Source organism: Cetorhinus maximus, chromosome 34 (assembly GCF_964194155.1).
Source record: "Cetorhinus maximus chromosome 34, sCetMax3.hap1.1, whole genome shotgun sequence".
In the NCBI taxonomy this organism is placed as follows: domain Eukaryota; kingdom Metazoa; phylum Chordata; class Chondrichthyes; order Lamniformes; family Cetorhinidae; genus Cetorhinus; species Cetorhinus maximus.
In genome coordinates this window covers 3,840,124-3,864,915 of record NC_135912.1, presented here as the reverse complement: position 1 = coordinate 3,864,915, position 24,792 = coordinate 3,840,124, and the positions used below count along the sequence as shown (strand labels likewise).

Below are 24,792 nucleotides of genomic sequence, written 5' to 3'. Positions count from 1 at the left end.
ATCCACATTCCTGAAATATACGTGTCGAATGAGATAAGAGCGAGAGTTCCCCAAACACAAACCACAAAATAGCTTCTGAGAACAGGGGTGGGTGGATGTGGCGCAGGTTTAGTTCAACCCGAGGAGAGACTCGGCACCTGGAGTGGGCCTGGCAGGAACCGGGGGGCACCAGGGAAGAAGATAATTAAATTGAGGCCCAGGCTCGGGGCCTATCACTTCCCCGAGGAGGCAGCAGCAACAGCCTCAGGGACAGACCGGAGACAACTCGAGTTTAAAAACAGGGGACAAAATCCTGACAGTGACGTCACAGGAAAAGCTGTGAGTTGTTTGGCCGGTGAGAATTGCAGCTGTGTTTCCCGTCTCCAGAGTTACGGAGTTAGTCTAAGCAGCTGGGAGACTATAAACGTTAACAATTTGAAGGAAAGCATCCAGTTAGCGTTTATTGGGCACAGGCAGTTGCTGTAAGTGCTCTGAGGGGAAGCAGTGGCTGAGTGAGAGACCAGTTTACTGCCGTTAGCAAATTGATATCTCTCCTTCGCTGGTCATTCATCTAAACCATTGACAGATAGAATCCTGGGGAAAACAATCTCACTGCAGTAACTGATAAGGACAAGCACTTCCTTCAGGCCCGGCTAGCTCAGTCGGTAGAGCATGAGACTCTTAATCTCAGGGTCGTGGGTTCGAGCCCCACGTTGGGCGAGTGTTTCTTTTTAAACACCTATCCACCATTCAACAGATCCAGCCCCACCTCTGAATTTCCCTGAGATTTAACTCAACTTGCACCAAATTCCTGCTGTCACAAACTATCAACGGTTTAAACTACACTCTTAAAATGCAATCTGAAAAATCACATGTGGCTAACGCCTCAACACGTCCAAAGCACAAAATAAATCCTTCAACTTTCCACTCTCCCTCACCAGCAACTGCTTTCATTCTGCAAAATAAGATTACCCGCTGTCATGAAAAGTGAATATAGCCATGAATTCCTTACAGGCATATTGAACTTTTAACAAGACTTGTGTGTCTTGTTAACGAAATACAAGCTAGAACACTGAGCAAAAGATGGCTGGAAATGTAAAGTGACCACCCTCTGGGAAATTCCTACGTGTGGGTGATACTGACAGACCCGTCCTGAGAGAACATGGGAACTCGTAGCTGAAAAGGTGCCATGGGCTTCTTTAAGGGTTGACAAGGTCCCTCCTGGCAGACTGGTCAAGAAAGGAAGAGCCCCATGTGACCCACGGCAAAGTGGCACATTGGATCCAAAATTGGCTGGGAGGCAGGAAGCAGAGGGTGATGGTAGAGGGATGTTTCTGTGCCTGGAAGTCTGTTTCCAGTGGGGTTCCACAGGGCTCGGTGCTGGGGCACTTGCTGTTTGTGGTGGACATAAATGATTTGGACTTAAATGTAGGGGGTATGATCAAGGGGTTCGCGGATGAGACGAAAATTGGCCGGGTGGTAAATAGTGAGGAGGATAGCCGTAAACTGCAGGACGATATCAATGGACTGGTCAGGTGGGCAGAGCAGTGGCAAATACAATTCAACCCAGAAAAGTGTGGGGTAATGCACTGGCAGAGGGATAATGAGGCAAACGGTTACACTATGAATGGTAAGACCCTGGAAATCACTGAAGATCAGAGGGACCTTGGTGTGAATATCCACAGATCCCTGAAGGTAGCAGGGCAGGTAGATAAGGCGGTTGAGAAGGCACATGGGATACTTGCCTTTATTAGCTGAGGCATAGAATACAAGAGCAGGGAGGTTATGCTGGAACTGTATAAAACGCTGGTTAGGCCACAACTGGAGTACTGCGTGCAGTTCTGGTCACCACATTATAGGAAAGACTTGATTACGTGGGAGAGGGTGCAGAGGAGATTTACCAGGATGCTGCCTGGGATGGAGGGTTTGAGCTATGAGAAAAGATTGGGTAGGCTGGGGTTGTTTTCCTTGGAGCAGTGAAGGTTGAGAGGGGACCTGATTGAAGTGTATCAGATTATGAGGGGCATTTATAGGGTGGATAGGAAGGCACATTTTCCATTAGTGGAGGGATCAATAACCAGGGAGCATAGATGTAAGGTAAGAGGTATAAGGCTAAGAGGGGAGTTGAGGAGATATTTCTTCACCCAGAGGGTGTTGGGAGTCTGGAACTCACTGCCTGAAAGGGTGGTTGAGTCAGAAACTCTTGTAACATTTAAGAAGTATTTAGATATTCACTTGCATTGCCATAGCCTCCAGGGCTATGGACCAAGCGCTGGAAAATGGGATTAGTGTAGTCAAATCTTTGTTGACTAGTGCAGACATGATGGGCCAAATAGCCTCCTTCTGTGCTGTAAATGTCTTTGTGTCTATCTGAAGAGACACTTAAAAGGGTGATAGGGAAGATGCAAAAGACTGAACTTTAATCTCCTGTGACTGCAAAGAAAAAAGACAGTTTTGCACATTTCAACAGTCACCCAAAAACCCATCTCCTGTTGATTTATATCTCAGAATGTGTAAATAGTTCCGGTATGAATACAAGATGATTATTTCCTCTCCTGGAATGTACAGGGGAAAAAATAGGTTAAAAAGCGAGCTGCGGAGCAGGGCAGGGTGTGCTGGTCACTGTGAGAGTGACAGCACAAGAAGACCAATAGTCATCCCTGCAGTTACAGAGAAAGTCTCTCTCTCTCCCTCTCTCCCTCTCTCTCTGTTGTTGGAGGCAAGGTTCTGCAGAAGCCACAATCAAAAAGGAAACAGGACAGCCTCTTCAGCTACCCTGCAGAACAAAGTGTCTCCAAAGCTAACTGCAAAACTGCCAAAGTCAGCTCTACTGGATTCACCCAACTTAACGGGGACAACGTACCCCCATCTACACCTCACAGACACGCCTGGTTCTTTTCTATTAACTTTCATTTGGACTCTTAACTTCTCATTTCTGATCTGTGCGTTCTGCTTTCATTATTTTTCTCGGGCTTTAGTAACTAATTATCTTGCTCTTTCTTTGACTCGAGAAAGCCTGGTTACATTGGCTCCTTTTATAAAATAAATACTTTTGAGCTGGGAAAAGGTACCTGGGGCGGAGTTGGGGGTTCGGTGGAGTCTAAGTTAACCTTGTCACGACCAACTGAGGGGTTGAGTAAAGAAGGGGAACCAGCTCATTCCTCCTCACCCGGGAGCGGAGCAGAACTGGGATCCCGTGTTCAGGAAGATAACAAATTGGGGACCTCGCCCAGGGACTGGAAGGGTCAGACGGATTGTGAACTCTGTGTCTCTGTCTCCACAGATGCTGTCAGAATTTTTCTGTGTTTGTTCCAGCACTGCTCTTTAGTGATCCCTGGTGGTCAAGTGATTGGGATTTGACACTCACATCGTGGGAAGGAAGACAATTGTTTTAAGGGTTGTGACTGAAGGTCTAACCTTGTGTTGGAGAATGGAGGCTGGTCTCATTGCTGGGGAAGGGTTACTGCAGCTGTACAGGGCCTTGGTGAGACCACAGCTGGAGTATTTTGTGCTGGTTTGACCTCCTTACCTAAGAGAGATAATGCTTGCCTTAGAGAGAGTGCAGTGAAGGTTCACCAGACTGATTCCTGGGATGGCGGGATTGTCGTATGAGGAGAGATTGGGCCGACTAGGCCTTTATTCACTGGAGTTTAGAAGAATGAGAGGGGATTTCATTGAAACGTATAAAATTCTGACAGGGATGGACAGACTGGATGCAGGGATGATGTTTCCTCTGGCTGGAGGCGTGTCTAGAACAAGGAGTCACAGTCTCAGGATACGGGGTAGGCCATTTAGGGCTGAGATGAGGAGAAACGTTTTCACTCAGAGGGATGAAGAAGCTTTGTTAAAATTCATTTCTGGGATGTGGGCTTCGCTGGCTGGGCCCAGCATTTATTGCCCCTTGAGAAGGCGGTGGTGAGCCGCCTTCTTGAACCGCTGCAGTCCATGTGGTGTAGATACACCCACAGTGCTGTTAGGGAGGGAGTTCCGGGATTTTGACCCAGCGACAGTGAAGGAACGGCCGATATATTTCCAGGTCGGGATGGTGAGTGACTTGGAGGGGAGCTTCCAAGTGGTGATGTTGCCTGTGGAATTCTCTACCACAGGAGGCTGTGGAGGCCAAGTCACTGAATATAGTTCGGAAGGAAATAGATATATTTCTAGACTCTAACGGTATCAAGGGGCATGGAGAGAGAGCGGGAGTACGGCGTTGAGATAGAGGATCAGCCATGATCATATTGAATGGCAGAGCAGGCTCGAAGGGCCGAATGGCCTACTCCTGATGCTATTTTCTATGTCCCTTTGGTCATAATAACAGGATTTATTTTGTGGTTTTCATGTTCCTCAAAGCTGACTTTACACGTGAGAGTTTAGGAGACGATGTTAAAATGTTTTCTTGCTGGTGAGAGTGGGAATGTGGTAAAAGTTCAGTGAAAGGGAAGAGGAATTCAGAGCTGGGGTTGCCTGTGAAACAAAGAGAAATATTCATAGCAAAAAGGAACAGTAAAGGATAACAACCTCAGTCACAGGAGTTTCCATAGTGTAGTGGTTATCACGTTCGCCTCACACGCGAAAGGTCCCCGGTTCGATCCCGGGTGGAAACATTATTGGACAATCTTGTGTTTCTCCCTCAAGTTACCTGTACAATGTTTACGCCACATTTTTTGCTGTCATGACAGCCAACACTTCAACCCAGATTCCTGAAATATACGTGTCGAATGAGACAAGAGCGAGAGTTCCCCAAACACAAACCACAAAATAGCTTCTGAGAATAGGGGTGGGTGGATGTGGCGCAGGTTTAGTTCAACCCGAGGAGAGACTCGGCACCTGGAGTGGGCCTGGCAGGAACCGGGGGCACCGGGAAGAAGATAATTAAATTGAGGCCCAGGCTCGGGGCCTATCACTTCCCCGAGGAGGCAGCACCAACAGCCTCAGGGACAGACCGGGGACAACTCGAGTTTAAAAACAGGGGACAAAATCCTGACAGTGACGTCACAGGAAAAGCTGTGAGTTGTTTGGCCGGTGAGAATTGCAGCTGTGTTTCCCCTCTCCAGAGTTAGGGAGTTAGTCTAAGCACCGGGAGACTAAAAACGTTAACAATTTGAAGGAAAGCATCCAGTTAGCGTTTATTGGGCACAGGCAGTTGCTGTAAGTGCTCTGAGGGGAAGCAGTGGCTGAGTGAGAGACCAGTTTACTGTCGTTAGCAAATTGATATCTCTCCTTCGCTGGTCACTCATCTAAACCATTGACAGATAGAATCCTGGGGAAAACAATCTCACTGCAGTAACTGATAAGGACAAGCACTTCCTTCAGGCCCGGCTAGCTCAGTCGGTAGAGCATGAGACTCTTAATCTCAGGGTCGTGGGTTCGAGCCCCACGTTGGGCGACTGTTTCTTTTTAAACACCTATCCACCATTCAACAGATTCAGCCCCACCTCTGAATTTCCCTGACATTTCACTAAACTTGCACCAAATTCCTGCTGTCAACGTTTTAAACGACACTCTTAAAATACAATCTGAAAAATCACATGTGGCTACCGCCTCAACACGTCCAAAGCACAAAATAAATCCTTCAACTTTCTGCTCTCCCTCACCAGCAACTGCTTTCATTCTGCAAAAGAAGGTTATCCAGAAACGAAACTGATTTAAATAATGATCTTTTTTCCAGACTGGATTCATATGAGTAATAATTTAATAAAATTACTTTCATTTCATCCGAAACTTCTATAAAAGTTTGGATAAAACTCCAGCACAGTTCTTTAGCGACCCCTGGCGGGCGAGTGATTGGGGTTTACCCATCATGACAAAAAACCCCAGGGGCAACCCACATCTGCTGTGCCATTCTGTTCATCCCCCTTTGCCCCAATATTTTCTACTCTATATAAGGTCCTGCCGGGTGTTGACATAGGTATGACAGGTATTACTAGTACAATGCCTATTAGCATATTCACTATGCATTCAACATTCATTCTATATACGCGTGTCAAACCTCTGAGCTGGCAACCGGTCAAGTCATGATTCTTGTGTCGTGAGAGATTCAATAAATGCTCATTAGTTACCCATAAAGGAACTACCCCTTCATTAATCTGTCTTAAATTTTCTCGGGCTTGTTCCAGTGCCCAAGATCCATAGGTGCTGCTGACATCATTTCTGCTTGCTTCGTCTGAAATATCTTTCCCTATTTCAATTAGTTTATTGATAGTCCCCGCATGACTCTCGAGCAGGGTAGCCAGACTTTGGATTAACCATGTCACGTCCTGGTCCATATCTAATTGTGTTTCCTGGTTCCCCTGTCCCCGCCCTAGAACCTTCTTAAGCTTAAAGCTCAGGGTCCGGACCTTCTGGTCAACAGTTGCCAGGTTCTGAATTAACCACTGATGTCCCTATATTGAATATCATAGCGGCATCATTTACCAGGCTGCGCTTAACGCGGTTCCCTCCCAAGCCTGATCGCATCTCGCCAATGAACTGAACTGCTTCAGTCATCAATTGGCATGTCAGAGCCGTATAGAGTGCTTGGGTATGGGTTGAGCACCACTGGGGCGGGGAAATTCCAGATATGTTCAAGACTCCGGGTACCAGCTCATGGTGTACATTATCATACAAAACTTCTGATTAACCAGTACCAAACCAGTCGTCAGTCCTGGATGCATAGTCGGACAAGGTGGGTCAGTCGGTGTGGTTTGAGGGGCTTCAATTATCTCTACTCGGACTGTGGAAGTAGATGTAGGAGGTGGCTGGGTATTGGCGGACCTCCCACGCCCGATCTGAAGCAAACCCTTACTACAATTCGAAAGCACTTGTTCTCCTACTGTTACATTTATCATTCCCCGTTGCTTGTCACATTCGGCACTGTCCGTGCTGTACCAAAGTTCCTCCTGCGGTGCGGGATGAGCGGTGATGATCCCCGACCTTGTTGCCAGTACTGATACGCCCAAGACCAGGATCGTGGATCTGTGGAGACATTAACATCGGCTCCCGTTCTCCGGGTTACCACTTGGTCAATTGTCATGTATCTTAAACTGTGTGCAATGCCTCCATTTACTTCCCGTTCTCATATCTACAAGTGCGCGTGTATCATCTGTCATAATTACCTCGTATGGTCCATGCCTGTTCTCTCTGAGCTCATCTTGACCATCACCTTATTCCCCACTGTGCGTTTCCAATGTCCCAGTTGATGGCCAGATTATCAAATTCACTTCCCTTAAAACAGTTTGTGCATTATGTCCTCTTTCCCTAACTCATTCTCCTACTTGCCTCATACCATTTCACACATGCAACAGCTACCATCTTATCTTGTTCAGGTTGCCTGGAGAGACTTTTAAATAAATAAAATATTCTCACGACGGTTTTTAAAAACAGAAATCAGGTATCGACATGTTTTGCTTCCTTACCTTCTTCTCAAACATCTTATTGTCTCAAGAGTAACCCACTAAATTGTGTCTGACCCGTTTCTTTTAGAATTATCCCAGGTTCATTAACTGGGCCAAAAATTGGATTTCTACCAAACTTTGTCAAGGTCTTGAGCTTAGTTTCATATTTTGGGAACAGACCTACAAACACAAAAGCTTGTAGCGTTTGAATTAGCGCCAATTGTTGTCAAAAACCCTTTAAAATGAAAATTCCCTTTTGAGAAATTATCAGGAACCAAACCTCAAATTTTTAAACTTTGTAAGAACTGTAATTCACACTATCAAAATCAAAACAACCTCTTTTTCATGTGTAATGATTTGTATCCAAGTTATAATTTCCGTATGTTTATGGACACATTCTTTATCTTTGGATAGCGTCCTAGTGGGATTCAAAAGTAACCTGTTAAATTACACTGCACTTTTACATCTCAAGATTGTCCCCAGTTCAAATCCCAGTGCTGTTGGGGTACAGATTTCCTTTCCTATTTAATTCATCTCTTCAAAAGAAACCCCTTTTTATCCATTGGAACCATCTAGACCGCGTGTTTACGCCTTTTGGTTTTCCTAGAATCCTTCTGAATTTCAAGTAATTTCCTTTTTCCTCAGAATTTTAGAATACCAACTCGCAAGATTGTATTCACCTCAAGGTGGTAGTATTTTTCTCTTAAGCCGAGGTGTACAATTAACTTCCCATTAACCCTTCCAGCACCAAAGGGGTTCCCTGCAGTAGCCGAGGCCACCGCACTCCCACATTTTACATATTTTTTGCATTGTGTGGCGAATATGGTGCCTTGATTGCCATATGTTTAGCAAACGTCCAAATCCTATTGGCCAACCCCTGTGCCAAATAATTAGCTGGACTGATTTAGGAAGATGCAGGATCCGAAGTGGGATTTAGCTGATTTGGCAAGGGATCTGTTCAATTGCCACTGATGTGAATCATTGAACACGCGTGTACGCAGTGTACACGAGTCGTTTCCAAGCAGGGAAATCGCAGGAATTAGAAGATAAATTTTGCTGGAAAGAGAGGCATGCTGCCGAAGTTTTTCATCTCGCGCCCATTAGGACAAATGCAAGAATGCCAAATTTCAAATGATCTAAACAATTTATACCACAGGAGGAGAGGGTGCTGATTGGCCGGCAAGTCGAATCAGATTGGCCGAGGTGTTGCCATGGAGAAAGTGACAGGGAGCTATAGGCTCCCCAAGCTCCCGAGTAATTCAAAAAGGTGCAAGGCTTGAACATATTCCTTTTATTTGCAGAGCATGGGCCCCTGTGTATGAACGTACGTCACCTCTAGCAGGTATAAATGAGCCACATTACCAGCTCGAATGATTATACTAAATTGGTTGTTAGCAGCAGTTAGTAATGTCACTGAGCTAGTAATTCAGAGGCCCAGGCTAATGCTCTGGGGAAATAGGTTCAAATCCCACCACAGCATCTGGTGGAATTTAACCTCAATTAGTAAATCTGGAATTGAATGCTAGTCTCAAACAAAACCATAAGCCTAAAAAACCCGTCTGGTTCCCTAATGCCCTTTAGGGAAGGAAATCTGCTACCCTTGCCCAGTCTGGCTGATATGTGACTCCAGACCCACAGCAATGTGTGGTTGACTCTGAAATGTCCCAGCAAGCCACTCGGTTCAAGGGCAATTAGGGACGGGCAACAAATGTTGGCGATGCCAGCGACACATCCCAGGAAAGAATCAATGAAAAAGCTGCTGGTGTATTCCTGCGGTATAAATTGCCCCGAGCATTTGAAATTTGACATTCTTGCATTTGTCCTGATGAGTGCAAGACGAAAAGCTTCGGCAACATGTGCCTCTTTTCAGCAAGATTCAAGCTCTGTGCCAAATGACTGAGAGAAATGTCTAATCTATGCAGAATACGGTGAGAGATACATGTCCTCATAGGGTATGGATGTGAACATAGGAATGGGAGGAGGCCATTTAGCCTATTGGACCTGTTCTGTCACTCAATCAGATCGTGGCTGAGCTGTGACCTAGCTCCATATCTCCGTCTTTGTCCGATATCCCATTATACCTTTGTTTAACAATAATTTAAAATTAGCAATCTAGCATCATTTTGCCACTTGTGGAAAAACATTGCGAGCTTCTCCCACCCTTTGCGTGTGGAAGTGTTTCCTAATTTCACTCCCGAAAAGCCTGGCTCTTAAGTTTTTGCACTGCTCCGAGACGTGTCCGGTCACCAGCGCGGAAGTGTCCGCTCTGTGGGTGTTAGAGCGGGTCCCTGAAGACAGAGGGCGAGAGGGGGAGAGCGGCTTTTGAAATGTGGGGATGGCGGAGGATGCTTGGAGTCAGCGGGATGGACAGAAGGATTCATGAGTGGGTCGGGCCAAGAGTAGAAGTCCAGGAACCAAAAGGCGTTGCTAAGTACAGTTGGAGAGAGAAAGCTCGTTGAGGCGAGTATTAGAAACGAGAAGCCAGCGGCACAGTGTCCATGCTGGGTGGAGGGTGAGGTAAGGGTGAAATTGGACCCCACTCGAAGGTCACACAATTGGCTGGTGGCCTATTACTGACTCACTCTGCCACTGCCTCCTCTCACCCGAGCACTTACAGCAATCGCGTGTGCCCAGTAAATGCCACCTTACTGAACCAACCACCCAGAGTCAACGTCACTTCCTAAGTGTGGAAGTAATGAGTGGAAAGGTTGACCCCTACAGTCAGGATGGCCGAGCGGTCTAAGGCGCTGCGTTCAGGTCGCAGTCTCCCCTGGAGGCGTGGGTTCAAATCCCACTCCTGACATTTCATTTTTCCAATAACTGCGCACAATTCATTCTGTGATAAAAGGGACACTGACCCAGACGCGATTTGAACACACGACCTCCTGATCTAGAGTCAGACACGCTACTGCTGCACCACGAGGCTGGGAATTGCTAATGCTTGTGTTTATATTGTGGAATGCCTCTCTTTCTTTATACGTTATGGCCACGTTGTGACACTCAAACAGTATCGACTAAAGGCTCAATCGCCAATTCTGCTGGGAGCAAATCAACCACCAGAAAAATAAACGATGACCTTCACTCGATGAAGCTAACGAAAGAATTCTGCCTCTTAACAACTAACATTGTGAGTGATTTTCCAACTCCCCGACAGGAGACTGCAGACTCAAAGCCGTGTCTGAGACCACTCAGCTAGTCTGACTGCTGACTGACCGTCTCCACACGGGGCAAGTCTCACTTGCTGACTTCTCCCAGTTTGTCTCGCCTTGGGGGACAGTCAATAATCGGTGCCTTTGTCTCCGTCTCTCGCGGCTTAAATCTGCTGTGATTCGTCGAGGCGGCTGCAGCAGGAGGATCCTGCGATAATCTCCCACACGTCAACTGCAGACGGTCAGAATGGGCAGCTTTGGACGCAGCAGCTTCTAACAGGGAATCGATCGCGTTCAGCAACGTAAAACATTGGCTGTTTGTACAAAAGAATGTTTAACAAGTGTTTAGATATAGGTCACTGGGGAAGCTGCGATAGGTGATAAGGGAAGCTAAGCACTTCAGTCCTGGCCAGCTCAGTCAATAGGTCATGAGACCTGTGCCCTCTGACCGCATAGATTCATAGCCCTGTGTTGGGCAAATGCTTCCTGTTGAGTGGGAATTTTCCCCCTCACGCGTCGACTCCAGCCCCGCATTCCCGTGACGTCTAACGGAACCTGCACCACATTCCCGCTCTCAGGGGGGAAGTTTTCCGCTTCCGTCTGTGGCGAACTCTCGCTCCGGTTTCATGTTGCACCCTGTATTTCGGGAATTTGGATGGAAACAGTGGTTGTCGTGATGGCAAAAAAAATAAAATAAAATGGTGCAACTTCGAACGGGTCACTTGAGGGAGGAAAGAAAGATTTTATCACTGAGCGTTTCCGCTCCGGATCGGACTGGGGATCATCCGGACACAAGACGAGTGTAACCACAAAGCTACGGAAACTCCTGGGATTGAGAGATTTCATCCTTTCAGCTCAATTTTCCTGAAATATTTATCTTTGTTTCACAGATGAATTCCTCTCACTTTTCTCTAAGCTTGATACCACTTTCCTGCCCTCACCGGCAAACCCACATTTACATCCCGTCTCCTAAACTACCAGGTGTAAAGCCAGCTGTGAGGGACAGTTCACCACATGAAAAACCACAGAGTAAATCCTAGCACTGTAACCGCTCTCCCTCAGTGAGAACCGCTTTCATTCCCCCCAACACACGGTTAGAGTTTCAGTCCCGATCATTGAAACAATTGTCTTTTAGCCTGTGGGTGAACCCCAATCACTCGCCCACCAGGGGTCGCTAAAGAACTGTGCTGGAGTTTCATCCAAACTTTTATAGAAGATCCTCATAACATGAAAGTAATTTTATTGAATTATTACCAATATGAATCCAGTCTGAACATTAGATAGTCGTTTAAATCAGTTTTGTTTCTGGATAACCTTCTTTTGCAGAATGAAAGCAGTTGCTGGTGAGGGAGAGTGGAAAGTTGAAGGATTTATTTTGTGCTTTGGACGTGTTGAGGCGGTAGCCACATGTGATTTTTCAGATTGCATTTTAAGAGTGTAGTTTAAAACGTTGATAGATTGCTAGAGCAGGAATTTGGTGCAAGTTTAGTTAAATCTCAGGGAAATTCAGAGACGGGGCTGGATCTGTTGAATGGTGGATGTGTGTTTAAAAGGAACAATCGCCCAACGTGGGGCTCGAACCCACGACCCTGAGATTAAGAGTCTCATGCTCTACCGACTGAGCTAGCCGGGCCTGAAGGAAGTGCTTGTCCTTATCAGTTACTGCAGTGAGATTGTTTTGTCACCAGGATTCTATCTGTCAATGGTTTAGATGAATGACCAGCGAAGGAGAGATATCAATTTGCTAACGGCAGTAAACTGGTCTCTCACTCAGCCACTGCTTCCCCTCAGAGCACTTACAGCAACTGCCTGTGCCCAATAAACGCTAACTGGATGCTTTCCTTCAAATTGTTCACGTTTTTAGTCTCCCGGCTGCTTAGACTAACTCCCTAACTCTGGAGAGGGGAAACACAGCTGCAATTCTCACCGGCCAAACAACTCACAGCTTTTCCTGTGACGTCACTGTCAGGATTTTGTCCCCTGTTTTTAAACTCGAGTTGTCCTCGGTCTGTTCCTGAGGCTGTTGGTGCTGCCTCCTCGGGGAAGGGATAGGCCCCGAGCCTGGGCCTCAATTTAATTATCTTCTTCCCGGTGCCCCCGGTTCCTGCCAGGCCCACTCCAGGTGCCGAGTCTCTCCTCGGGTTGAACTAAACCTGCGCCACATCCACCCACCCCTGTTCTCAGAAGCTATTTTGTGGTTTGTGTGTGGGGAACTCTCGCTCTTATCTCATTCGACACGAATATTTCAGGAATGTGGGTTGAAGTGTTGGTTGTCATGACAGCAAAAATTGTGGCCTAAACATTGTAGAGGTAACTTGAGGGAGAAACACAAGATTGTCCAATAATGTTTCCACCCGGGATCGAACCGGGGACCTTTCGCGTGTGAGGCGAACGTGATAACCACTACACTATGGAAACTCCTGTGACTGGGGTTGTTATCCTTTACTGTTCCTTTTCTCTCTGAATATTTCTCTTTGTTTCACAGGCAAACCCCAGCTCTGAATTCCTCTTCCATTTCACTGAACTTTTACCACATTCCCACTCTCACCAGCAAAAAACATTTTAACATCATCTCTTCAACTCCCACTTGTAAAGTCAGCTTTGAGGGACATGAAAAGCACAAAATAAATCCTGTTATTATGACCAAAGGGACATAGAAAATAGGATCAGGAGTTGGCCATTTGGCCCTTCGAGTTTGCTCTGCCATTCAATATGTTCATGGCTGACCCTCTATCTCAGCGCCGTACTCCCGCTCTCTCTCCATGCCCCTTGACACCGTTAGAGTCTAGAAATATATCTATTTCCTTCCGAACTGTATTCAGTGACTTGGCCTCCACAGCCTCCTGTGGTAGAGAATTCCACAGGCAACACCACCACTTGGAAGTTCCCCTCCAAGCCACTCACCATCCTGCCCTGGAAATATATCGGCCGTTCCTTCATTGTCGCTGGGTCAAAATCCCGGAACTCCCTCCCTAACAGCACTGTGGATGTACCTACACCACAGGGATTGCAGCGGCTCAAGAAGGCAGCTCACCACCACCTTCTCAAGGGGCAATAAATGCTGGCCCAGCCAGTGAAGCCCACATCCCATAATTGAATTTTATAAAAGTTTCTTCATCCCTCTGAGTGAAAATGTTTCTCCTCATCTCAGCCCTAAATGGCCTACCCCGTATCCTGAGTCTGTGACCCCTTGTTCTAGACGCCCCTCCAGCCAGAGGAAACATCATCCCTGCATCCAGTCTGTCCAGCCCTGTCAGAATTTTATACGTTTCAATGAAATCCCCTCTCATTCTTCTAAACTCCAGTGATTACAGGCCTAGTCGGCCCAATCTCTCCTCATTCGACAATCCCGCCATCCCAGGAATCAGTCTGGTGAACTTTCACTGCACTCTCTCTAAGGCAAGCATTATCTCTCTTAGGTAAGGAGGTCAAACCAGCACATAATACTCCAGCTGTGGTCTCACCAAGGCCCTGTACAGCTGCAGTAACCCTTCCCCAGCAATGGGAACAGCTTCCAGTGTCCAGTTGTGACCTCAGTCCTAAATGGTCTACCCCATATCCTCAGACTGTGACCCCTGGTTCTGGACTCCCCACCATCGGGAACATCCTTCCTGCATCTACCCTGTCTAGTCCTGTTAGAATTTTATAGGTTTCTATGAGATCCCCCCTCATTCTTCTGAACTCCAGCGAATATAATCCTAACCGACTCAATCTCTCCTCATATGTCAGTCCCGCCATCCCAGGAATCAGTCGGGTAAACCTTCGCTGCAGTCCCTCTATATCAAGAATATCCTTCCTCAGATAAGGAGACCAAAACTGCACACAATATTCCAGGGGTGGTCCCACCAAGGCCCTGTACAATTGCAGCAAGACATCCCTGTTCCTGTACTCGAATCCTCTGGCTATGAAGGCCAACATACCATTTGCCTTCTTTACCGCCTGCTGCACCTGCATGCTTACCTTCAGCGACTGGTGTACGAGGACACCCAGGTCTCGTTGCACATTCCACTCTCTCAATTTATGGCCATTCAGATAATAACCTGCCTTCCTGCTTTTTGCTGCCAAAATGGATAACCTCACATTTATCCACATTATACTGCATCTCCCATGCATTTGCCCACTCACTCAGCTTGCCCAAATCACACTGAAGCATCTCTGCATCCCCCTCACAGCTCACCCTCCCACCCAGCTTTGTGTCATCTGCAAATTTGGAGATATTACATTTAATTCCCTCATTGAAATCATTAATATATATTGTGAATAACTGGGGTCCCAGCACCGATCCCTGCGGTACCCCACTAGTCACTGCCTGCCATTCGGAAAAAGACCCGTTTATTCCTACTCCTTGTTTCCTGTCTGCCAACCAGTTTTCTATCCATCTCAATACCCTACCCCCAATCCCATGCGCTTTAATTTTACACGCCAATCTCTTATGTGGGACTTTGTCGAAAGCCTTCTGAAAGTCCAGAAGCTGGTGAGAGAAGGAACTTGGTGCAAGTCCAGTGAAATGTCAGGGAAATTCAGAGATGGGGCTGGATCTGTCGAATGGTGGATGTGTGTTTAAAAGGAACAGTCGCCCAACGTGGGGCTCAAACCCACAACCCTGAGATTAAGAGTCTCATGCTCTACCAACTGAGCTAGCCAGGCCTGAAGGAAGTGCTTGTCCTTATCAGTTACTGCATTGAGATTGTTTTCCCCAGGATTCTATCTGTCAATGGTTTGGATGAGTGACCAGCGAAGGAGAGATATCAATTTATTAACGACAGTAAACTGGCCTCTCACTCAGCCACTGCTTCCCCTCAGAGCACTTACAGCAACTGCCTGTGCCCAATAAACGCTAACTGGATGCTTTCCTTCAAATTGTTAACGTTTTTAGTCTCCCGGCTGCTTAGACTAACTCCCTAACTCTGGAGAGGGGAAACACAGCTGCAATTCTCACCGGCCAAACAACTCACAGCTTTCCTGTGATGTCACTGTCAGGCTGTTACTCTTTATAGCCCCTTTTTTCTATGAATATTTATCTTTGTTTCACAGGCAAACCCCAGCTCTGAATTCCTCTTTCCATTTCACTGGACTTGAGCCACATTCCCACTCTCACTGGCAAAACAACATTTTAACAATGTCCCTAAAAACTACCAGGTGTAAAGCCAGCTGTGAGGGACAGTTCACCACATGAAAACCACAGAGTAAATCCTAGCACTATAACCGCTCTCCCTCAGTGAGAACCGCTTTCATTCCCCCCAACACACGGTTAGAGTTTCAGTCCCGATCATTGAAACAATTGTCTTTTAGCCTGTGGGTAAACCCCAATCACTCGCCCGCCAGGGGTCGCTAAAGAACTGTGCTGGAGTTTTATCCAAACTTTTATAGAAGTTTCTCATGAAGCGAAAGTAATTTTATTGAATTATTACTCATATGAATCCAGTCTGGACATTAGATAGTTGTTTAAATCAGTTTCATTTCTGGATAACCTTCTTTTGCAGAATGAAAGCAGTTGCTGGTGAGAGAGAGTGGAAAGTTGAAGGATTTACTTTGTGCTTTGGATGTGTTGAGGTGGTAGCCACATGTGATTTTTCAGATTGTATTTTAAGAGTGTAGTTTAAAACGTTGATAGGTTGCGAGAGCAGGAATTTGGTGCAAGTTTAGTTAAATCTCAGGGAAATTCAGAGACGGGGCTGGATCTGTTGAATGGTGGATGTGTGTTTAAAAAGAAACAGCCACCCAACGTGGGGCTTGAACCCACGACCCTGAGATTAAGAGTCTCATGCTCTACCGACTGAGCTAGCCGGGCCTGAAGGAAGTGCTTGTCCTTATCAGTTACTGCAGTGAGATTGTTTTGTCACCAGGATTCTATCTGTCAATGGTTTAGATGAGTGACCAGCGAAGGAGAGATATCAATTTGCTAACGACAGTAAACTGGTCTCTCACTCAGCCACTGCTTCCCCTCAGAGCACTTACAGCAACTGCCTGTGCCCAATAAACGCTAACTGGATGCTTTCCTTCAAATTGTTCACGTTTTTAGTCTCCCGGCTGCTTAGACTAACTCCCTAACTCTGGAGAGGGGAAACACAGCTGCAATTCTCACCGGCCAAACAACTCACAGCTTTCCTGTGACGTCACTGTCAGGATTTTGTCCCCTGTTTTTAAACTCGAGTTCGGCCCCGGTCTGTCCCTGAGGCTGTTGCTGCTGCCTCCTCGGGGAAGGGATAGGCCCCGAGCCTGGGCCTCAATTTAATTATCTTCTTCCCGGTGCCCCCCGGTTCCTGCCAGGCGCCGAGTCTCTCCTCGGGTTGAACTAAACTTGCGCCACATCCATCCACCCACCCCTGTTCTCAGAAGCTATTTTGTGGTTTGTGTGTGGGGAACTCTCGCTGCTATTTTACTTTGCACACACTTCAATGTCCAGTCTGGATTGAAGTGTTGGCTGTCATGACAGCAAAACTGTGACATAACAACGAATGAGTAACTCGAGGTTGAAAAACAACTTCGTCACATAATGTTTCCACCCGGGATTGAACCGGGGACCTTTCGCGTGTGAGGCGAATGTGATAACCACTACACTATGGAAACTCCTGTAATTGTTGTGGTTCTACTTTGCCTTACCAACGCTGCAGGAGCCCCACAACGTGTGATTCTTTTTTTTTGTTGATAGTTTTTCGTCACTTTTGGCAGTCGAACAAGGTAAGTTTATTGACGCTCCGTCCCGAATTAAGAAAAGCGTTCAGATGCGTTCCTCGGGCCCCCGCACGCCCTAGGACAGGTGGAAGAGTAAGAGGATAGGCTTCAAGAGGTTTCACAGGTAACGAAGAAGACAAGCGAAGAAACGTACGGTTGTTTGGCTGTTCACGATGCAAATAATTCCGCATTGCAGCCAGTTCTGTTCGGTTGCCTTCTTGGATGTAGTTGTGTGGAGCAAACCTCACTTTTTTATTAGGGATTCAGTTTGCAGTAGCTTTCTGTTCTCAGGATGGTAACTTTGCAAACCCGGGTGCAGTACTCGAGAGAGAAAGAGAGAGAGAGAGAGGGAGAGAAAGACGGCTTTCTTACAGCTTTTCAGTACGGCAACTCTGTTCTCTCCTTGCGATCTCTCTGGCTCGGTAAAACAATCCTTAAAAGTCCTACTGGCTGTATATGCCAGAGGAATTTGAATACCCATGTCAACCTTTGTGGAACAGATAGTTGCATTCTGATATCTCATGTCAGGGACTTTTGACGAGTTTCAAGATAATGTGAAAGTCGGGAGGAGATGGGGCCTTTCACACTCCTTAGAGGGTTTTGGATGTCTGCTCCCTTTTCATCCCACTTGGGTGGAATGCTTTCCCCATGATTCCTATTGACTCCAGCTTTGCTAGGGGTCCTTGATGCCACACTCGGTCAAATGCTGCCTTGATGTCAAGGGCAGTCACTCTCACCTCGCCTCGGGAGTTCAGCTCTTTTGTCCATGTTTGAACCAAGGCTGTAATGAGGTCAGGAGCTGAATGGCCCTGGCAGAACCCAAACTGGGCGTCAGTGAGCGGGCTATTGCTAAGCGAGTGCCTCTTGATAGCACTGTTGATGACACCTTCCATCACTTCCCTGATGATCGAGAGTAGACTGATGGGGCAGTAATTGGCCGGGTTGGATTTGCCCTGCTTTTTGGTGGTCAGGGTATACCTGGGAAAATGCCCACACAGCTGCGTAGATGCCAGTGTTGTAGCACTGCCTGAGAGTGTGGTGGAGGGGGATTCAGTCGCAGTTTTGAAAAAGGAATTGGATAAATAGCAGAAAAGAAAAAAAAATGATGGTCTGGGGAGGAGTGGGAGTAGGAGAGTTCCTTTTGCAGAGAGCCAGCATTTACATGATGGGCTGAATGGCTGTCAAGTGGCACTCGCTTAGCAATAGCCTGCTCACTGACGCCCAGTTTGGGTTCTGCCAGGGCCACTCAGCTCCTGACTTCATTACAGCCTTGGTTCAAACATGGATGAAAGAGCTGAACTCCCGAGGCGAGGTGAGAGTGACTGCCCTCGACATCGAGGCAACATTTGACCGAGTGTGGCATCAAGGAGCCCGAGCAAAACTGGAGTCAATGAGAATCAGGGGGAAAACTCTATGCTGGTTGGAGTCATACCTAGCACAAAGGAAGATGGTTGTGGTGGTTGGAGGTCAGTCAACTCAGCTCCAGGACATCACTGCAGGAGTTCCTCAGGGTAGTGTCCTCGGCCCAACCATCTTCAGCTGCTTCATACATGACCAATGGCCTCATTCTGTGTCAGGCTAACCTGGGGTGTTAAGGGTTAATATTTTCGCACTCTTGCCATCCAAGACAAATAGGGTGTATAAGAAGGATCATCAGGCAAAATCTTATCTTATCTTCCACCTTTAGTGTTTGAAGAAACACATGACATCGAAAATTGGTAGCTAAACAGAGTGAGAGGGATCCGTTTGTTTTTCTGGTTCATTTGTAGCTGGCAGCATTTGCTGCCCTTCCCTAATTACCCCTGAGGGCGGCTGAAAGTTAACCACCTTCTTGTGGCTCTAGAGCCACATAAAGGTCAGACCAGGTAAGGATGGCAGATTTCCTTCCCTAAAGGGAAATTTGTAAACCATCTGAGCTTTTACCACAATCAGTGATAACATCATCATGATCGTTACTGAGGCAAGCTCTCCATTCCCAATTCATTAGTTTAACCCTCCCCACTACCCCACAGTGGGATTTGAACCCATGCCCCCAGAGTGTTACAAGAACAAAAATTGCCGGAAAAACTCAGCAGGTCTGACAGCATCTGTGGAGAGGAAGACAGAGGTTACGTTTCGAGTCCGTATGACTCTTCATCGGAACTATCAACTTAGTGCATCAGAACTATCAACTGAGTGCATCAGAACTATCAATTGAGTGCCCCAGAGTGTTAGCCTGGGAGGGGGACCTCAAAATTGCAGGTTAGGTGACATTATCACTGCCACACCATTCACATGTCAGTTCATTCCAGGATGGAAAGATAAGGGTTAACAAAGCCTGTTCTTCAAATGATTCAAGAACATTTCGGTCAGGACATTTTGTTTGAGGGAGGCAGCTATGGGGTGAACAGCAGTTTACATGAATGGACTGTCTTCAAAGGATTTGGGAATGGATACATCAGGAGGTCTGACATGTACCTTTGGTGTATAGAAGGACATGGCCTTCAATAGCTCTTTGGAGGGCTGGGGAGATAGAGAACTGAAAAGGCTCTCTTGTGCCTGGTGTCGGGGAACACAGGGAGAGGCAGCATTGTAAGCAGTGGAGATAGATCACTAGCGAGGGTCAAAATACAAAAGAGCTATTAATGGTTCAGTGAGGGAGTAAAATTTGACAAATGGATTTCGATTTCGGCAGATGTGAAGTCATTCACTTTGAAACTAATAGGATGGGGAGACTTTGTGAATGGTGAAAATCTACAAGCAGTGGGAGTCCAAAGAGGTTTGGGGGGTCCAGGCCCAGCGGGCATTAAAATATCTAGAACAGCTAGAGGAAATAATACAAAAGGCCCATGGGGTTCTGGAGGACTAGAATACAAAGGAGTAAAGTACAAGTCATGATCCTGCCCTACAAAGCCCTGGTTAGACCACACCTGGAGTTACTGTAAGCAGGGCCACCACACCATAGGAAGGATACATATGGCCCCGGAGGGAACATAGTGCAGATTTACCGGAATGAGACCTGGACACCAAGGTTTAAGCTACAAGGAGACACTTCACAAACTAGGCCTGTATTCCCCGGCATTTAGAAGGGTAAGGGGTGATTTGATCAAGGTTTTTTTTAAGATGTTAAGGGGAACAGATTGAGCCGATAAGAGAGAAACTATTTCCGCTGGCTTGGGAAGTCTGGGACTCGGGGTCAGAGTTTCAAAGTAGAGTTAGACCATTCAGGATTGGAATTAGGGAACACTTCCACACACAAAGGGTGACCATAAGACATAGGAGCAGAAATTAGGCCATTCGGCCCATCGAGAAGTTTTAACCTCACTTCCGCAAACGGCAACTGATGTTAGACCAATTATTCACATTAAATCTGAGATTGATAAGATGTTGTTAACCATTAGGGTGTGGGGGGGATATGGGGCAAAGGGGTTAGGTCACAGATCAGCCATAATCTCATTGTATGGCGGCAGGACAGGGTGGAGGGGCTGAATGGCCTCCCCCTGTTCCTATGTTGGGTCGGTCACCAATGCTAGACATCAATCGAGTCTATCCCGTGTTCTTCACCATCGAGTGTCTCATGCTTATTGGAAAAGTACTGTTGTGAACCAGGGGAGGGGTCGATTGAGAGAAGGATGAGCGTAAGCAGGAAGCAGTGAGTTTAGATGTAAGGGTGTGAGTGTCAGTGCCAGAGGGCAACGTTTAGTGTGTGTGAGTGTCTGACAGCTTAATCCAGCCCTGCTTGAGTGGTCTTGTGAGAAAATCTGCGGATGTTGTGGGTGGGGGGTCGGTGGAGACGACATTACCCCCTTCCTTACCCTGACCTCCCCCATGAGGGCAAACATTTGGGCAGATGTTGTAAAGTGTTAACAGCTGGGATATGCTAATGTATGACATAGATCACGATCTACCACTGACATCAGCCCATCATGTATTAGACTCTCTCTCTCTTTCTCTCTCTCGAGTAGTACTAATGAACAAGTGTTAAGCAGATATCAGTGTAGACCATAAGACATAGGAGCACAAATTAGGCCATTCGGCCCATCGAGTCTGCTCCGAGTCTGTCTGAGAATGAAGTCCCATGCCTAGAGTCCAAGATAGAAGAACGTATCTCAGAACAGAACAAGTGGTTGTCCACTTTGGCAGCAAGAATAGAAAAGCAGAATATTATTTAAATAGAGAGAGACTGCAGAATGATGCAGTACAGAGGGATCTGGGTGTCCTGATGCTCGAATCACAAAAATTTAGCATGCAGGTCCAGCAAGTGATTAGGAGGGCAAGTGGAATGTTGGCCTTTATTGCAAGGGGGGGTGGTGGAGTGTAAAAGTGGGGAAGACTTACTGCAAGTGTACAGGGCGTCGGTGAGACCACACCTGGAGCACTGTGTACAGTTTTAGTCATCTTATCTAAAGAAGGATATATCTGCATCGGAAGCCGTTCAGAGAAGGTTCACTTGGTTGATTCCTGGGATCAAGGGGTTTGTTTTATGAGGAAAGGTTGACCAGGTTTGGCCTATACTCATTGGAGTTCAGAAGAATGAGCGGTGATCTTATTGAAACAATTAAGATGCGAAGGTAGGTGCTGAGAGGGCGTTTCCTCTCGTGGGGGAATCTAGGACTAGGCACAGTTTAAGGGGAGTCATGTTAAGAACAGAGATGAGGAGGAATTTCTTCTCTCAGAGGATTGTTGATCTTTGGAATTCTCTACCCCGGAGAGCAGTGGAAGCTGGGTCATTGAATATATTCAAGGCCGAGTTAGACAGATCGTTGATCTCCAAAGGAGTTATGGGGTGCAAGTAGGAAAGCAGAGTCAATACCACAATCAGATCAGCCATGATCTTATTGAATGGGGGAACAGGCTTGAGGAGCCAAATGGCCTCCTCCTGGCTCCTATTTCTTACGACCTTATGACCTCCAGGGCGGTCTCTGGTAGTGACTCAGTGCCTCATTACAGACAGTCAAATTCAGCTCACTCGTTTCCACAAACCATGATCGCAGGGGCCGCGGCCTCACCTGAAGAGGTGCAGCCTGGTTCAAACAGGCCGTTGGACACTCCTGAGGGAAAATGACCATGCGGCCTTAGTAATCACACGGCCAGCCCTGTCAGCCAGATCAAAAGGAGGTCCCGGGAGTCATTTGGGGTCTCACTCTCGAGAACACTATGAGGGCTTCTGGGTTCTTCCTGTCTCACTCCGATTTCCAACCTGAGTTCCAATCGGGAATTGAGGGCGAGTGAGTGAGAGGGAGGAAGAGTGCACGAGGGTGTGAATGGGAGCATAATTGCGAAAGTTGATGAGTAGGGGGGAGAACAAGCAGGAGAGACATTTTGACACAGTACCATTACAGGAAGTACATATTTTATTGCTCTGATCTAGATAGATATGACACTAGTTTCTACGCATGTAACAGGTTTTATTCACAGTGCTTTAAAATGTCTGCTCCATGCTTCAGCTGTTTGCTTCCGGCTCTTTCTACAATTTGTCTACTTTGCTCAGAGTCCACACCCAGGCTTAGCTAATCAAACACAGTGAGCATCAATAATAAACAGATTTACTAATCAAACAGAACAATTGAAGACTACAGGAAGCATTTTAAAGGGATCATCAGTGCAGGGAAGGTAGTTAATTGGACTAAAAACTGGTGAGATAGGAAATGGCAGAGTCAGAGTTGAGGGGCGTTCCTTAGAGTGGTTGGAAGTGGTTAGCAGCGCCCCACAGGGCTCTGTTCCGGGACATTGTCTATCCACTGTTATAATCAAGGATTGGGACAGATGGTTATGGGCTCTCTCTGGATTATGTGACTCAGCACCACACCCGGTAGCTGCCACTGACTGAACTACACACTTACTCAGTCCGTCATTGGTTTCCCGATCTCTTTTTTTTTGAAAATCAACTCATGTGCCAGCTGGGACCCAGTTGGTAGCGCTCTCACCCCTGAGTTTCTGGGCTCAAGCCCCACTCCAGAACCTGAGGGCAAAAATCTAGGTTGGGACTGATGGAGGTGTTGCATTGTCAGAGGTGCTGTCTTTTAGATGGGATGTTAAATTGAGGCCCCAGCTGCCTGATCGAGTGAATGTAAAAGATCCCATGGCATTATTTCGAAGAAGAGCAGGGAGGGGGTGGGGGAAGTTCTCCCCCCTCCCCTGTCCTGGGGGCCAATATTTATCCCTCAACCAACATCACAAGAACAGATGACCCAGCCTTTATCACACTGCTGTTTGTGGGAGCTTGCTGTGCGCAAATTGCTTACCGTGTTTCCTGCGATACACTTGCACTTCAAAAACAAACTTCACTGACTGTAAAGCGCTTTGAGGCTTCCGGTGGCTGCGAAAGGCGCTATATAAATGCAGGTCTTCCTTTCCTTTTGAAATGGGATCTTTCTGTTGGGCAGATCCCAGGTCGCAGGGGCACATGCACCCAGGAATAGAGGAGGGGCGACTGAAAAAAACAGCCAAGGGATGAATCTAAACCCCCCCCCTGCCCCCGTCTCCCAGCGAGTGGAAGAACGGGGAAGGGGAGAGGAGAAGAGGGGTAGAGGGGAGACGGAGCTGTGTCCGATGACTCAGTTGGCTTGCGGGCAGGGACTCACTGGGCTGCTCATGTCTGGAGCGCCCGCCTCCAGTCCGACCACCAGAAGAAGCATACCCGTTGTCCCCTTTTGCATCTCTGGGCAATGCCAGGTGATGGAGCAGCCCTGATTATAGCCAGGGGGAGGCGCAGGGGAGCAAGTTTCCTAAGGCGAATTTAGACATTGTCGATGGAAAGACTTTGCCCTGCCCAGCATCACAGAGAGGCTGGCACGGTTGGAGGGGCTGAATGGCCTCATTCTGCGCTGTAACCCTATCCTTCTATATGCAATGCCCGCAGCTTGTGAAAAAAGTCAAACTGCTGCAGATGCCGGAAAGCTGAAATAAAAAGAGAGAGAGCTGTAAACACTCAGCAGGTCAGGCAGCACCTCGCAGACCGAGAAGCAAGAAATGACCCTTTGGCAGAATAATAGCCAAGACTCGAACTCTTAATTCTCACCCAGGCCGCCTGGGCTGCTGAGCATTTCCGGCATTTTCCGTTTCATCCCAAGCCTGCCAAAGTTTTTTTCCAGTGGTCCCGGGTGGTCCTACCAGGTTGTGAACCGACTGCCCATTTCCAACCACCCGCTGCCTTGCCCACGGCCATCCAGACTGGTTGCGGAGTGCCACCAGACATGAAGGGAGCTCTGCAATCCGCCATGGCTCAGTTGGTAGTGCACCCCACCCCCCACCCCCTAAGAATCTTAGATAAAAGCAAAATACTGCAGGTGCTGGAAACCTGAAACAAAAACAGAACTTGTGGAGAGAAAGACAGAGTTAACATTCTGAGTCCTTATAGCTGAAGAAGAGTCATAAGGAATCAAAACATTACCGCCTTTTTTTTTAAGCTTCACGGATGCTGTTAGGCTGGCTGAGTTTATCCAGCACTTTCTGTTTTAGTCCCCCAAGAATCTTGACCAGTCTTTATCCCTCAATTGATATCACAAACAAACAAAAAAAAAAATGCTGTTTGTGGGATCTTGCTGTGCACAAATTGGCTGCTGTCTTTCCGACATTACAGCACCGACTACTCTTCTTCAAGTGTTTCACTGTACCACGGGGCGCTTTGAGATGTC

The 24,792-nt window shown here is 47.1% G+C and overlaps 9 non-coding genes across 9 annotated transcripts; 4 read left to right on the top strand and 5 right to left on the bottom strand.

The window, feature by feature from the left end:
- Positions 1-626: 626 nt before the first annotated feature.
- Positions 627-699, top strand: trnak-cuu (transfer RNA lysine (anticodon CUU)). Its single transcript has one exon. It is a non-coding gene; the product is annotated as a tRNA-Lys (tRNA).
- Positions 700-4,510: 3,811 nt separating this feature from the next.
- Positions 4,511-4,583, top strand: trnav-cac (transfer RNA valine (anticodon CAC)). Its single transcript has one exon. It is a non-coding gene; the product is annotated as a tRNA-Val (tRNA).
- Positions 4,584-5,292: 709 nt separating this feature from the next.
- Positions 5,293-5,365, top strand: trnak-cuu (transfer RNA lysine (anticodon CUU)). Its single transcript has one exon. It is a non-coding gene; the product is annotated as a tRNA-Lys (tRNA).
- Positions 5,366-10,072: 4,707 nt separating this feature from the next.
- On the top strand, positions 10,073-10,155 carry trnal-cag (transfer RNA leucine (anticodon CAG)). The gene has a single exon. It is a non-coding gene; the product is annotated as a tRNA-Leu (tRNA).
- A 1,906-nt stretch (positions 10,156-12,061) lies between these two features.
- Positions 12,062-12,134, bottom strand: trnak-cuu (transfer RNA lysine (anticodon CUU)). The gene has a single exon. It is a non-coding gene; the product is annotated as a tRNA-Lys (tRNA).
- A 712-nt stretch (positions 12,135-12,846) lies between these two features.
- On the bottom strand, positions 12,847-12,919 carry trnav-cac (transfer RNA valine (anticodon CAC)). The gene has a single exon. It is a non-coding gene; the product is annotated as a tRNA-Val (tRNA).
- Positions 12,920-15,075: 2,156 nt separating this feature from the next.
- trnak-cuu (transfer RNA lysine (anticodon CUU)) lies at positions 15,076-15,148 on the bottom strand. Its single transcript has one exon. It is a non-coding gene; the product is annotated as a tRNA-Lys (tRNA).
- Positions 15,149-16,219: 1,071 nt separating this feature from the next.
- On the bottom strand, positions 16,220-16,292 carry trnak-cuu (transfer RNA lysine (anticodon CUU)). Its single transcript has one exon. It is a non-coding gene; the product is annotated as a tRNA-Lys (tRNA).
- Positions 16,293-16,998: 706 nt separating this feature from the next.
- trnav-cac (transfer RNA valine (anticodon CAC)) lies at positions 16,999-17,071 on the bottom strand. Its single transcript has one exon. It is a non-coding gene; the product is annotated as a tRNA-Val (tRNA).
- Positions 17,072-24,792: the final 7,721 nt, after the last annotated feature.